Consider the following 14,521-nt stretch of genomic DNA (forward strand, 5'->3'; position numbering starts at 1 on the left):
CCCAGCTTGTTACTTCCAGGGCTAGTCATTTAACTGGTTTCCTGAGTTCTATACTTAGTGTCTGGCCCTGACAGAATGGAGAAGCCCGAGAGAGAAGACCCCGCAAGGAGAGCTGAAGGACTGCAGGGGTCCTCTGGCTCCCCTGGAGGCTCAGACAGTAAAGAATCTGCCTGAAACGTGGGAGACCCAGGTTCGATCCCTGGGTTGGGAAGATCCCTTGGAGAAAGGGAATGGCTACCCATCCCAGTATTCTTGCCTGGGAAATCCCATGGACAGAGCAGCCTGGCAGTCTACACAGTCCACAGGGTCACACAGAGTTGGACATGACTGAGTGACTAACGCCCTCACTAGTTTCACTTTATTGGTTGTTGCCCTGACAGCTGGTGGGGCTTTGGTGGTGGCCAGCTGATCAGTCTCTGTGTGTGTGGCTCTGGATCAGCTCTCACCAATGGTCTCTGGCTGCGAGGACATTCTGACAGAATGTTCATGGCTTCTGGAGCACTCTGGACAGTGGTGCAGGACTCATGGAAGAGTCTGGGAGAAGCAGGAGTAGAGCAGTTGGGAATGCCCAGGGGAGGCTTGACAGGGGTGGTGAGGGCCCTGGAAGGGGTGACAGGGCTCAGCTTTGGATCTTTGAGCCTTTGAGGAGAGCCCAAGCTGCACAAGTGCCCACCTAGGTAGACAGGAGGGAGACAGCATCAGAGCCTATCTAATCCTGCAGGCTTAGAAGTCATAGATGTGTGTGTGTGTGCCCCTGACTACATAACTCACTCAGAAAGGAGACTGTCTACTGGTGCAATGCAGGGGATCGGGGTTTGATCCCTGGTTAGGGAACTAGATCCCACATGCCTCAACTACGAGTTTGTGTGCCGCAACTAAGACCCATTGAAGTCAAATAAATATAAAAAGAAGAAAAAGAAAGGGACCTGTCTACTTGCACCTACTGGGAGAGGCATCTCAGCTCTAGCTATTCAGTCTGTGCACCTTCCAAAGGCATTCAGCAGACAGCAAAACTGTGCTTAGTAATGACATGTTGTCAGTTGTAAAGTACCACTTACTCCATAAGACAGAAGAAGGTCGTGCAGACCAAAAAGCTGTGCCAATGAATTGATTACAAGTTAGTGGGCCCTAGCTGTTCATCTGAAAGACAAACCTTTAGAAAACTGAGGGGGAAATGTGTATTTACAATGCTGCTGCTGCTCCAAAGTCATTTCAGTCGTGTCGGACTCTGTGTGACCCCATGGACCGTGGCCCGCCAGGCTTCTCTGTCCATGGGATTCTCCAGGCAAGAATACTGGAGTAGGTTGCCATGCCCTCCTCCAGGGGATCTTCCTGACCCAGGGATTGAACCTGTGTCTCTTATGTCTCCTGCATTGGCATTCTTTACCATTGGTGCCACCTGGGAAGCCCTGTACCTACAACAGAGGGCACAAAGTCATTGCCATTATCCCAACGATGAGTAAGTTGAAATGTTCCCCTGGAAAATCTGCTGTGGACACTAGAAACTGGTGCAAGTTCAGAGGACTGCCCTGCTGCCAGGCCTGGGGTTTTCGCAGGAGCTGCTTGACCACGTGCACTAATTAGAGAGGATTCTCGGCTATTTATGATTCTGTTTTTCAATTGAGCCTTTTAAATTAACAAGGATATATAAGGACAGATTTGGAAGTAGAGTACTTAGGTGGGGCCCTAGTTCCAGCTTCCTGCCCCTCAGGATTGATGTTCATCCCTGGGGAAAGTGACATGACCACAAGTAGTCAGTCAGCTCTTCCTTAAAACAGACACTGAGTGTCAGATAATGTATCTGACATGTGAAAAACCTTAGGAAATTACCAAGTATGATATAAGGCAGTTATTAATCTCTAGAAGGAATGCTTTAGTATTTCTTTGTCTTTCAAATACATGTCTGTTACCCATTCTGGGTGAGGCTTCATTTGAAAGTGGACCTTATGGCACTAGTGGTAAGGAATCCACCAGCCAATGCAGGAGATGCAAGAGACGAGGAGTGGATCCCTGAGATGGAATGATCCCTGGAGGAGGAAATGGCAATTCACTCCAGTATTCTTACCTGGAGAAGCCCATGGACAGAGAAGCCTGGCGGGCTACAGTCCATGGGGCTGCAAAGGGTTGGACACGACTGAGCAATTAGTGGGTTTATTAGAGTTAAAGATACATATCTATAGGCCAGTGCTATTAAACTACTACTTAAATGCAAAAAAAAAAAGAAAGAAATGACTCCTATTCTGGTAGCTGTGTACTCTGTTGGTTTTGTAGTCTGTTTGGCCACATTTATATGACAATGTGCAGAATAATCACTATACTGGAAACCATACTGAAGGAAATTTTGCCTTGAGTAAAGGTTTTTATCTTTGTTTTTGTCCTCTATCTCTTTTAGCTAATTAACAAAAGAGACATCTTGAGCTAATGTGAATGGGGAACAACTACAGGCAACATCAAGGATCAACGTTCTGCTTAGAGACATTCTGTCAAATAAACACTTCTGTTGGACTTGACGTCTCCTTGGTTTATCACAGCAAGTGCTTACTGTAAGTAAGCGACAAGGTGCTTAAATTTCACATCTGTGAAGTCCATGTTATGTTTCCTAGCAGGGGACAAGACACGATCAATATTTTTTCAGTAATACAGGTCTCAGATTCAGAGCTTTATTTAACCAAACAGATACTGTCCTTGACATTGAACTACATATTGAACCTCACTAAGGAACGGGCTTATTGATACTTCCTTGTTTAAAGCCATTACTCCAATTTTTTTTTTTCATAGACTTTAAAACAAACACCATCTGGCTCATTCACAGATTGATAAGCAAGGGAATATATTAATAGGCCATGAACTCCTGAAGCAAAGCTCTCTGGTGAGTTAGAGCCTGGGGTGTGACATCAAAGCCCGGGTCCACAGCTTACTAGCTAGTGAATTTGGGCAGTTCATCAGCCTCTCCAATCTTATATTGCTCCTCTGTAAAATAAGGATAGGAGTATACCCTCCTCATACTTTTGTAGGGTTCCAGTAAAAAATCTAATTAATATGTAAGTTACCATCATCACCAGGACCATCATTACCACAACCCCCAGAACAATGTCTTGCACTATATGCATCGCATAGCTCATTCTGCTTACTGATGAATTAGAGATTTGGGGTGAAATCTACCAGGATTACACATTCAAATTAATAAAGCACTTTCAGCATACTCCGTTTCAATTTTAGGGGGCAGAGAGAGAGCAGTGATTGTCTTAACAATTGCTCAAACCCCAATCCTAGAAAATAATCATTAGATTTGTGTTTATGAAAGTCCCTACTGTCATTCTTGGCACATCTATACTAGACATTTGATAAAAGGTCTAAGAGATAAAAAGTTCATATTTTATGACTGTTTGCAGAGAAGAAAAGTGGCTTAAAGTGACTTGCCCAGAGTCTACAGGAATGTTTTTGGATACTTTTTCTTGATTTAAACTATGAGAAGCCAAATTTTATTTCCTGTTGAATCACACAGATGCCATTATTTCACCTAAGTGTTTTCTTAGGAAACCCAGGCCAAGGAAAATTCCTCCAGACAGCTGCTTGGTCAACAAGTGCCTCTCATGTTACTTCACTAAAGTTGTCAGGCCAGTGAATCTGGGGACCAGTCAGCACTGGCTCTTAAGGCAGGCAGCTCTACAGAACCATCTGGAGCCCTTAAAAGTGCCTGAGCTGGGTCCACTGTGCACGATTTTGTGTTGGGTTAAATCCAAGAGATTTTTGCTTTGGGACACCATGGGTGGCACCTAGACATCAGAATTCTTAAAACCTTTACCAATGATTCTAGAAAGAGTTCCTCTCTAGTTCTTCCCTCTTTGGGTCTTCTATGGTTCTTTTTAAAACTGAAGTACAGTTGATTTACAACGTTATATTAATTTAGATGATTAAGTATTTTTATAGACTGTATTCCATTTAAACGTTATTACAAATAACATATATATTTCCCTGTACTGTACAATATATCCTTGTTGCTTATTTATTTTCTACATAGTAGTATGCATGTCTGAATCCCATATCCCATCTTGCCCCTCCCCTTCTCCCCCCTACCTGGTAACCACTAGTTTGTCCTCTCTATCTGTGAGTCTATCCCTCTATTGTTATATTCATTTGTTTGTTTCATTTTTTAGATTCCACATACAAATGATCACACAGAGTAATTGTCTTTATCTGGCTTATTTCACTAAGCATAACACTCTCTAGGTTCATCCACGTTGTTGCAAATGGCAGAATTTTATTCTTTTTACAGCTGAGTAATATTCCATTGTGTGTGTGTGTGTGTGTGTGTGTGTGTGTACACACACTACATCTTTATCCATTTATCTGTTTATGGCCACATAGATTGCTTCCATATCTTGGCTATTATAAATAATGCTACTATGAACACTGGGGAGAACGTATTTCTTGGAATTAGTGTTCTTGTTTTCTTTGCCTAGCAGTGGAATTGCTAGGTCATATGGTAGTTCTTCTCATACTGTTCATGGGGTTCTCAAAGCAAGAATACTGAAGTGGTGTGTCATTCCCTTCTTCGGTGGACCATGTTTCATCAGAACTCTACACCATGGTCCATCTTTGGTGGCTCTATCTGGCATGGCTCATAGTTTCATTGTTAGACAAGGCTGTGGTCCTTCTTAGATATTAAGAAGCCTTAAGATATTAAGATACCTTCTTAAATATCTATACTCTTAGATATTAAGCCTTAGAAGAGCCAAGGCTGTGGCTCTTCTTAAATATTAAGAAGAGATGGCAAGAATACACAGAAGAACTATACAAAAAAGACCTTCATGACCCAGATAACCATGATGATGTGATCACTCACCTAGAGCCAGACATCCTGGACTGTGAAGTCAAGTGGGCCTTAGGAAGCATCACTATGAACAAAGCTAGTGGAGGTGATGGAATTTCAGTTGAGCTATTCCAAATCCTAAAAGATGATGCTGTGAAAGTGCTGCACGCAATATGCCAGCAAATTTGGAAAACTCAGCAGTGGCCACAGGACTGGAAAAGGTCAGCTTTCATTCCAATCCCAAAGAAAGGCAATGCCAAAGAATGTTCAAACTACTGCACAATTGCACTCATCTCACATGCTAGCAAAGTGATGCTCAAAATTCTCCAAGCCAGGCTTCAACAGTACGTGAACTGTAAACTTCCAGATATTCAAACTGGATTTAGAAAAGGCAGAGGAACCAGAGGTCAAATTGCCAACATCCACTGGATCATCGGAAAAAAGCAAGAAAGTTCCAGAAAAAACATCTACTTCTGCTTTATTGACTATGCCAAAGCCTTTGACCATGTGGATCACAACAAACTGTGAAAAATTCTTAAAGAGATGGGAATACCAGACCACCTGACCTGCCTCCTGAGAAATCTGTATGCAGGTCAAGAAGCAACAGTTAGAACTGAACATGGAACAACAAACTGGTTCCAAATAGGAAAAGGAGTCTGTCAAGGCTGTATATTGTCACCCTGCTTATTTAACTTATATACAGAGTACATCGTGAGAAACGCTGAGCTGGAAGAAGCACAAGCTGGAATCAAGATTGCTGGGAGAAAGATCAATAACCTCAGATATGCAGATGACACCACCCTTATGGCAGAAAGTGAAGAGGAACTAAAGAACCTCTTGATGAAAATGAAAGAGGAGAGTGAAAAAGTTGGCTTAAAACTCAACATTCAAAAAACTAATATCATGGTATCTGGTCCCATCACTTCATGGCAAGTAGATGGAGAAACAATGGAAACAGTTGGAGACTCTATTTTCTTGGGGTCCAAAATCACTGCAGATGGTGACTGAAGCAATGAAATTAAAAGACGCTTGCTCCTTGGAAGAAAATTTATGACCAACCTAAACAGCATATTAAAAAACAGACATTACTTTGCCAGCAAAGGTCCATCTAGTCAAAGCTTTGGTTTTTCCAGTAGTCATGTATGGACATGAGAGTTGGACTATAAAGAAAGCTGAGTGCCCAAGAATTGATGCTTTTGAACTGTGGTGTTGGAGAAGATTCTTGAGAGTCCCTTGGACTGCAAGGAGATCCATCCAGTCCATTCTAAAGGAAATCAGTCTTGAATATTCATTGGAAAGACTGATGCTGAAGCTGAAACTCCAATATTTTGGCCACCTGATGCAAAGAACTGACTCATTTGAAAAGACCCTGATGCTGGGAAAGATTGAGAGCAGGAGGAGAAGGGGACAACAGAGATTGAGATGGTTGGATAACATCACTAATTCAATGGACATGAGTTTGAGTAAGTTCCCAGAGTTTTTGATGGACAGGGAAGCATGGCATGCTGCAGTTTATGGGGTTGCAAAGAGTCAGACACTACTGAGTGACTGAACTGAACTCAGCTAAAGTGATGGTAGTTCTATTTTTTTTATTATTTTTTTTTTAGCAAACTCTGTACTATTTTTCATAGGGACTGCACCAATTTTCATTCTCACCAACCATGCAGGAGAGTTCCCTTTTCTCCACATCCTTGACAAAATGTTATTTGTCGACAGCCATTTAGACATGTGTGAGGTGACATCTCATCGTGGTTTCAATTTTCATTTCTCTGATGATTAGGGATATTGAGTATTTTTTCCAGAGTCTGTAGGTCATCTGTATATCTTCTTTGGAAAAACATCTATTCAGTTCCTCTGCCCATAGTTTTCATCAAGTGTTTGTCTTTTGATGTTCAGTTGTATAAACTGAATATATTTATATATTTTGGATATTAACCTCTTGTCAGTCACACCATTTAGAAATATTTTCTCCCATCCCATAGGTGGTCTTTTCATTTGTCAATGGTTTCCTTTGCTGTGCAAACTTTTTTAAATTTAATTATGTTCCATTTGTTTATTTTTGCTTCTGTTTCTTTTGCCTTAAGAGGCAGATCCAAAAAGATATTGCTGCTATTTATGTCAAAAAATGTTCTGCCTATGTTTTCTTTTAGGAGTTATCTAGTATTTGGTCTTACATTTAGGTCTTTAGTCCATTTTGAGTTTATTTTTGTGTACGGTGTTAGAGAATGTTCTAATTTCATTCTTTTACATGTAGTTGTCCAGTTTTTCCAGCACCACTTACTGAAGAGACTGTCTTTTCTCCATTGTATATTCTTGCCTCCTTTGTTGTAGATTAAATGGCCATAAGCTTGTGGGTTTATTTCTGGGCTCTCTATTCTGTCCCATTGATCAATATATCTGTTTTTGTGCCAGTACCATGCTGTTTTGCTTACTGTAGTTTCAGAGTATAGCCTGAAGAAAGGGAGCTTGATACCTCCAGCTGTGCCCTTTTTTCTAAAGATTGCTTTGGCAATTCAGTGTCATTTGTAGTTTCATGTAAATCTTAGAATTACTTGTTCAACTTCTGTGAAAAATGTCATGGGTATTTTGATAGAGAGTACATTTCATCTGTAGATTGCTTTAGGTGGTATGCCCATTTTAACAATATTAATTCTTCCAATCCAAGAACATGGAATATCTTTCCATTTTCTTTGTATAATCTTCAATTTCCTTTATTAATATTTTACAGTTTTCAGAATATAGATCTTTCATCTCCTTGGTTAAGTTTATTCGTACATATTTTAGTCTTTATGATGTGATTTTAAAACGGATTTTTTTTTAATTTGTCTTTCTGATAGTTCATTATTACTATTTCAAAAAGGAATAGATTTCTATATATCAATCTTGTATCCTGTAAATTTACAAAGTTATTTAGTTTCAACAGTTTTTTTGTTGTTGTTGTTGGAGACTTTAGGGTTTTCTAGAAATAGTACCATAGAATCTGCAAATAGTCACAGATTTAGTCCTCTTCCAATCTGGATGCCTTTAATTTCTTTTCCTTGTCTGATTGCTGTGGCTAGCATTTCCAATACTATGTTAAATAGAAATGGTGATAGTAGGCATCCTTGTCTTGTTCCTGACTCTAGAGGAAAGGCTGTCAAATGTTCACAGTGAGTATGATGCTAATTGCGTTATTGGTCTTTTTTATGTAAATGCTCTTTATTCTGTTTGAAGTTTTGTTGTTCAGTCACTAAGTCACGTCCAACTCTTTGGACCCCATGAACTGCAGCATGCCAGGCTTTGCTGTCCTTCATTATCTCCTGGAGTTTGCTCAAAGTCATTGAGTCAGTGATGCTATCTAACTATCTCATCCTCTGCCACCCCCTTCTCCTCTTGTCCTCAATCTTTCCTGGCATCAGAGTCTTTTCCAGTGAATCAGCTCTTTCCATCAGGTGGCCAAAGTATTGGAGCTTCAGCTTCAGCATCAGTCCTTCCAATGAGTATTCAGGGTTGATTTACTTTAGGATTGACTGGTTTAATCTCCATGCTTTCCAAGGGACTCTCAAGAGTCTTATCCAGCACTACAATTTGAAAGCATCAATTCTTTGGTGCTCAGCCTTCTTTATAGTCCAACGCTCACATCCTTACCTGACTACAGGAAAAACCATAGCTTTGACTATACGGACTTTTGCTGGCAAAGTGATGCCTCTGCTTTTTAATATGCTGTCTAGGTTGGTCATAGCCTTTCTTCCAAGGAGCAAATGTCTTTTAATTTCATGGCTGCAGTCACCATCTGCAGTGATTTTGGAGCCAAGAAAATAAAATCTGTGTCTGTTTCCATTGTTTCCTCATCTATTTGCCATAAAGTGATGGAACTGGATATCTTCGTCTATACCCACAACTTTGATGAGAATTTTTATCATGAATGGATGTTGAATTTTGTCAAATGCTTTTTCTGCATCTATTGAGATGATTATGTAATTTCTATTAGCCAGGTCTTAATGTGGTGTATCACACTGTTTGATCTGCAAATACTGGACCATCCTTGTATCCCTGGAATAAATCCCACTTGATCATGGTGTATAAGTATGATTCTTTTAACATACTGTTGAATTCAACTTATTAATATTTTGTTGAGGATTTTTGCATCTATATTCATCAGAGATACTGGCTTTAATTTCCTTTTTTGTAGTGTCTTTGTCTGGTTTTGGGATCAGGGTAATAGTAGAATGAATTTGGGAGTGCTTTCTTCTCTTCTTTTTTATTTCTTTAGAATAATTTGAGCAGGACAGGTATTAGCTCTTCTTTATATGTTTTGTAAAATTCCCCCGTGAAGCTGTCTGGTCCTGGACTTTTGTTTCCTGGGAGTTTTTAAATTATAAATTCAATTTCACTACCAGTGATCAGTCTGTTCAGATTGTCTATTTCTTTCTGATTCAGTCTTAGAGAGTTGTATGTTTCTAGAAATTTGCCCATTTCTTCTAGGTTATCCAATGTATTGGACTCACTGTTCATAGTGTTCTATGATATTTTGTATCCTTGTTATATTATTGGTTGTTATGTTTTCCTCTATCATTTCTTATTTTGTTTATTCGGGTCCTGTTTCTTTTTTATAAGCCTGGCTAAAAGTTTATCAATTTTATTTGTCTTTTAAAAAAGACTACTGTTGGTTTCACAGATACTTTCTTTTATTTTGGTATCTACTTTATTTTCTCTCTGATCTTTATTATTTCCTTCCTTCTGCTGACTTTGTTTTTCTTTTTCTAATTCCTTTAGATATTAAGTTAGGTTGTTTATTTGAAATGTTTCTTGTCCTTGAGATAGGCAAGGACTATCACTATAAACTTCCTTCTTAGAACTGCATTTTGCTGCATTCCATAGGTTTGGGAAGTTGTGCTTCCATTTTCATTTGTCTGGAGGTATTTTCTGATTTATTTCCTCTGTAATTTCTTCATTGACTCATTGTTTTTATGGTAGCATGTTGTTTAGTCTCCATTTTCACCCTGGTTTTCTTTCTGCAATTGATTTCAAGTTTCATACTACTGTTATCAGAAAAAATGCTTCTTATAATTTCTATCCTTTAATATTTGTTGAGACTTATTTGGTGGCCTAGTATGTGACCAATCATAGAGAATGTTCCACATGTACTTGAAAAAAATGTATATTCTGTTTTTAGATGGAATGCCTTGTAGATATCTATTAAATCTAGTTAGTCTAATATCATTTAAGACCACCATTTCCTTATTGATTTTCTGTCTGGATAATCTGTCCATTGATGCAAATGGGGTGTTAAAGTCCTCTATTACTATTGTGGTTTTGTTAGTTTCTCCCTTTATGTCTATTAATATTTGCTTTATACATTAAGGTGTTTCTATATTAGGTACATATGTATTGATAAGTGCTATATTCTTTTCTTATATTGATCCCTTTATCATTATATAATGCTCTTCTTTATCTTTTGTTAGACTTTGTTTTAAAGTCTGTTTTTTTATGCTATGAGTATTGCTATCCCCAGTTTCTTGCCATTTCCATTGTTTAAATATCCATTTATTAAATATTGAAATATCTTTTCCCATCCTCTCATTTTCAATCTCTGTGTGTTTTTATTTCTGAAGTGAGTCTCTGATAAGACAGATCCTGGCTTTTTCTTTTTTTCTAAACAGCCACCCTGTATTATCTTATTAAAACATCTAGTCCATTGACATTCAGAATTGTTATAGCTAGGTGTGTACTTATTGCCATTTTGATATTTCTTTCTGGTTGTTTTTGTAGTTCTCTGTTATTTTTTTCATTTAGTTTCTTTCCTTGTGGTTTAATAATTTTTTTTTTGGTGATGTGCTTGTTTTCCTTTCTCTTTAATTGTATATCTGTTGTAGGTTTTTGATTTGTGGTTACCATCCCCCTTAGCCTTCTATGATTCTATGCTTTCTTCATATTTATAGATTTAGGCACTTTAAAATTTCCACCCTCTTTGTAACCTCTTTTTAAAAGGGACATTTTTTAACTTTGAAAAATTATGAAATGTAATAGGAATTAACCAATTTGCATTCTGAAACATGAACATTTGGTTTTACCGAAATGCCAGAATTGTTCTGTAATTTTGTTTGAGGCGCTGCTGGACTGGTAGCCAATAACCTCTTAATTTTACACAGTCAAAGGAATATTGTATCTTTTCCCTTTCTAAATTCACTTAACAGAATGAATTTTACCCAGATAACTCGTCCCTTTGAAAAGTGACCTGAATTCCATATAATAGCAATAATAACAACAACAATGTAGTGGGGTAATAATAGTAACAGAGATAGCAATAATATAATGCCTTTGTTCATTGCATTGGGTTCTTCAGATTTATTTTAGAATAGGCCTTCCCTGGTGGCTCAGATGGTAAAGAATCCACCTGCAATGCAGGAGACCTGGGTTTGATCCCTGGGTAGGGAAGATCTCCTGGAGAAGGAAATGGCAACCCACTCCAGTATTCTTGCCTGGAGAATTCCATGGACAGAGGAGCTGGCGGGCTACAGTCTATGGAGTCACAAAGAGTCAGACATGACTGAGCAACTAACACTATTTGTTGGAACTACGTGCCCTTGTACATCACATGTTCAAAAAGAGTCATGTTTGCATCTGCTGATGTACGTAGCTTACATTAAACACTATGTACCCTAATATTTATGATTCTTAGGTTGTTTTGTTTGAATATTAAAATTCATCTAGTACCTGTTGCAGATTCTGTGCTGATGTATTGATACTAGCCATTTATTATAATAGCCCTAACCCTATGTGGCAATTGAGAGAGGTATATAAAAGGCCTCCAGGAGCTCCTAAGGGAATAGTGAAGACCCCATAAACAGAATGCGCATCTACGAGGGCTAAGTTGCTTCAGTTGTGGCCCACTCTTTGTGACCCCATGGACTGTATACTGCCAGGCTCCTCTGTCCATGGGATTCTCCAGGCAAGAATTCTGGAGTGGGTTGCCATGCCCTCCTCCAGGGGATCTTCCCCACCCAGGGATTGAACCCACATCTCTTTCGTCTCCTGCACTAGTGCCTCCTCGGAAGCCCATAAATAGAATACACAGGGAAAATTAGTATGTAGTGTCCCATCCCCCAATACAAACACACACACATAGACTTCTCTCTCCAATTTTTTAACTTACAGAAAGGCCACATTGCTTCATCTTGGAATATTTTCTAAATTCTCCTCTTCAAACTTCAATGATTATACTGCTTTTACAGTACATTTAGTGCATTTTGCATCAAGGAGTTATTGATGTTCTTCCCATGAGTTATGTCCTTTAACAAACATCATTTAAACGTCACCATTTCTAGAAAGCCTCACTTGTTTAAGCAGAATTTCCTGCTATATCTTCAGATTATATATCAGAAGCCATACATATATAGGCATGTGCGGACGTTCTATGTGTTAGAGCGCACCTCAGGATGAATGTTTTACTTCTTCAATTTACGTGCCTAGGCCCATTGAATATGCTCTTCCTCCTGCCTAGAGTATACTTGCTTCTCAAGTATACTTGAGAAGTACACAAACCCAGTCATTTGGTTCTTTTCAGATATCTGCTTGGCTATTTTAGTTCAGGGAAGCTTTTCCTGATCTTCCTTTGTATGGTCTTAACATTTACATGGTCTTGTAACACCTCTCCAAATTCTTGTATTTATTTGAGCAATCATTTGAATAATATCTATCTCTGTTAGTAGGTTGCAACTCTGTAAACCACAAACCCAGAGTCTGTATTTTTGTTTACCAGGGTATTTCTAGCATTTAAGCAATGATGGGATCTAGTAGGTAACCAAATGGTGAATGACTAGATGAATAAGAAACTATGTTTTCTCTCTGAAAAACAGTACAGTTCTACTTCACCTAAGAGTTTTGCAACACTTAAAAAATGATAAACTTAGAGCTTTTGTCCTTGTAATTAAACTTAAAAGTTTCTGGACAGCAAAGGAAACCATAAGCAAAAGAAAAAAGGCAATCCATAGACTGGGAGAAAATATTTACAAACAATGCTACTGACAAGGGCTTAATTTCCAAAATATACAAAAAGCTCATACAGCTTAATGTCAAAAAACAAACAACCCAATCAAAAAATGGGCAGAAGACGTAAATAGACATTTCTCCAAAGAAGACATTCAGATGATAACAGGAGTCTGAAAAGATGTTCAGTATTGCTAATTACTAGAGAAATCCAAATTAAAGCTACAATGAAGTATCACCTCAAAGCAGTCAGAATGGCCATCATTAAAAAGTCTCCAAATAATAAATGCTGGAGAGGGTGTGGAGAAAAGGGAACCTTTCTACAATGTTGGTGGGAATGTAAATTGGTACAGCCAGTATGGAGAACAGTAAGGAGGTTCCTTAAAAAAATAAAAATAGAGTTACCATATGATCCTGTAATCCCACTCCTGGGCATATATCCAGAGAAAATTCTAACTGAAAAAGATAAAAGCACCCCAAAGTTCATAGCAGCACTATTTACAACAGCCAAGACATGGAAGCAACCTAAATGTCCACTGACAGATGAATAGATAAAGACGTGACATATCATATATATACATATGAATATCTCAGCCATAAAAAAGGAATGAAGTAATATCATTTGCAGCAACATAGATGGATTTAGAGATTATCATATTAAGTGAAGTAAGTCAGACAGCAAAAGACAAATATCATATGACATCATTTAAATGTGTAATCTAAAAAAGTGATACAAACTCACTTATGAAACAGAAATAGACTCCCATAGAAAACAAATGTATAATTACCCACAGGGAATAGTGGGGTGTGTGAGAGAGAGATAAATTAGGAGTTTGGGATTAATGTGTATACACTAATATATAAAAAATAGACAACAAAAACCTACATTATAACACAGGGAATTATACTCAGTATCTTCTAATAACCTATAATGGAAAAGAATCTGAAGAAGGATACATATGTACATATGTATATCTATATGGGCTTCCCACATATATATACATATATATCTCAATATCCACACACACATATATAGTAGAATCACTATGCTATACACTTGAAACTAATGCAATACTGTAAATTAACTACACTTCATTTTTTTTTTTAAGGACATTGTTCTTAAGCTGAAGTGATGCTGGAACTTCGGTATTTATTTCTAAATGTCTTTAGTTCCACACCGCCCCTCCCCCACATCCTTACCCCATTTCTTTGCATGATGATGGGCTGCTTCCTAAACTCTGGCTGGAAATCAGGATCTATGAGAAATAACCATTGTATCTGAAAAAAAAAAATAAACAATGCTATCTAGAAGCGAGAGCGCTCTGAACTATTTGCACAAAATAGCACTAGAATTTGTTGTGTGTCATGCTAAGAAGCAAACTTAAACTCTACTGTCAACTTCAGGAGCAAGATCCCATTTTGCAAAATTTAAGAGTAACACCTGTCTCATTTAACCCTTTTTCAATCTTTATGACCTTACTCAAAATCACAGGGAACTATTCTCTCATGGGATCTTTTTATGTTACATAAGAGTTTTAACAAGAAGTCTCTAATTCTTAAAACCACTTCAGTCACCTCAATGCCTATTAACTAAGATTAGAGCAAAATGTTCAGATATGAAAATTGTTGAATTAATGTAGTGAAAAATTGTAGTTTTCCCCTTACTAATGTTATATGGTCCTTCCAGTAATTTTAAAGCAATTGATTAGTATTAGCCTTAGACCAAAGGAAAGTAAAATT

The 14,521-nt window shown here is 38.1% G+C and overlaps 1 protein-coding gene across 5 annotated transcripts in view; it reads left to right on the plus strand.

The window, feature by feature from the left end:
- The window catches only part of DNAJC5B (DnaJ heat shock protein family (Hsp40) member C5 beta), a 93,072-nt gene that overhangs the window by 16,605 nt on the left and 61,946 nt on the right, over positions 1-14,521 (plus strand). For 4 of the 5 annotated variants that reach the window (XM_025001594.2, XM_059893273.1, NM_001075866.2 and 1 more), the window contains one exon: positions 2,393-2,543. The exons of the other annotated variant lie outside the window; for it this stretch is intronic. The gene's annotated coding sequence lies outside the window, so the exon portion shown is untranslated. The remainder of the gene's footprint in view (positions 1-2,392; positions 2,544-14,521) is intronic. 5 annotated transcript variants of the gene reach the window in all.

The sequence above is a fragment of the Bos taurus genome, chromosome 14 (genome assembly GCF_002263795.3).
Source record: "Bos taurus isolate L1 Dominette 01449 registration number 42190680 breed Hereford chromosome 14, ARS-UCD2.0, whole genome shotgun sequence".
Taxonomy (NCBI): Eukaryota; Metazoa; Chordata; class Mammalia; order Artiodactyla; family Bovidae; genus Bos; species Bos taurus.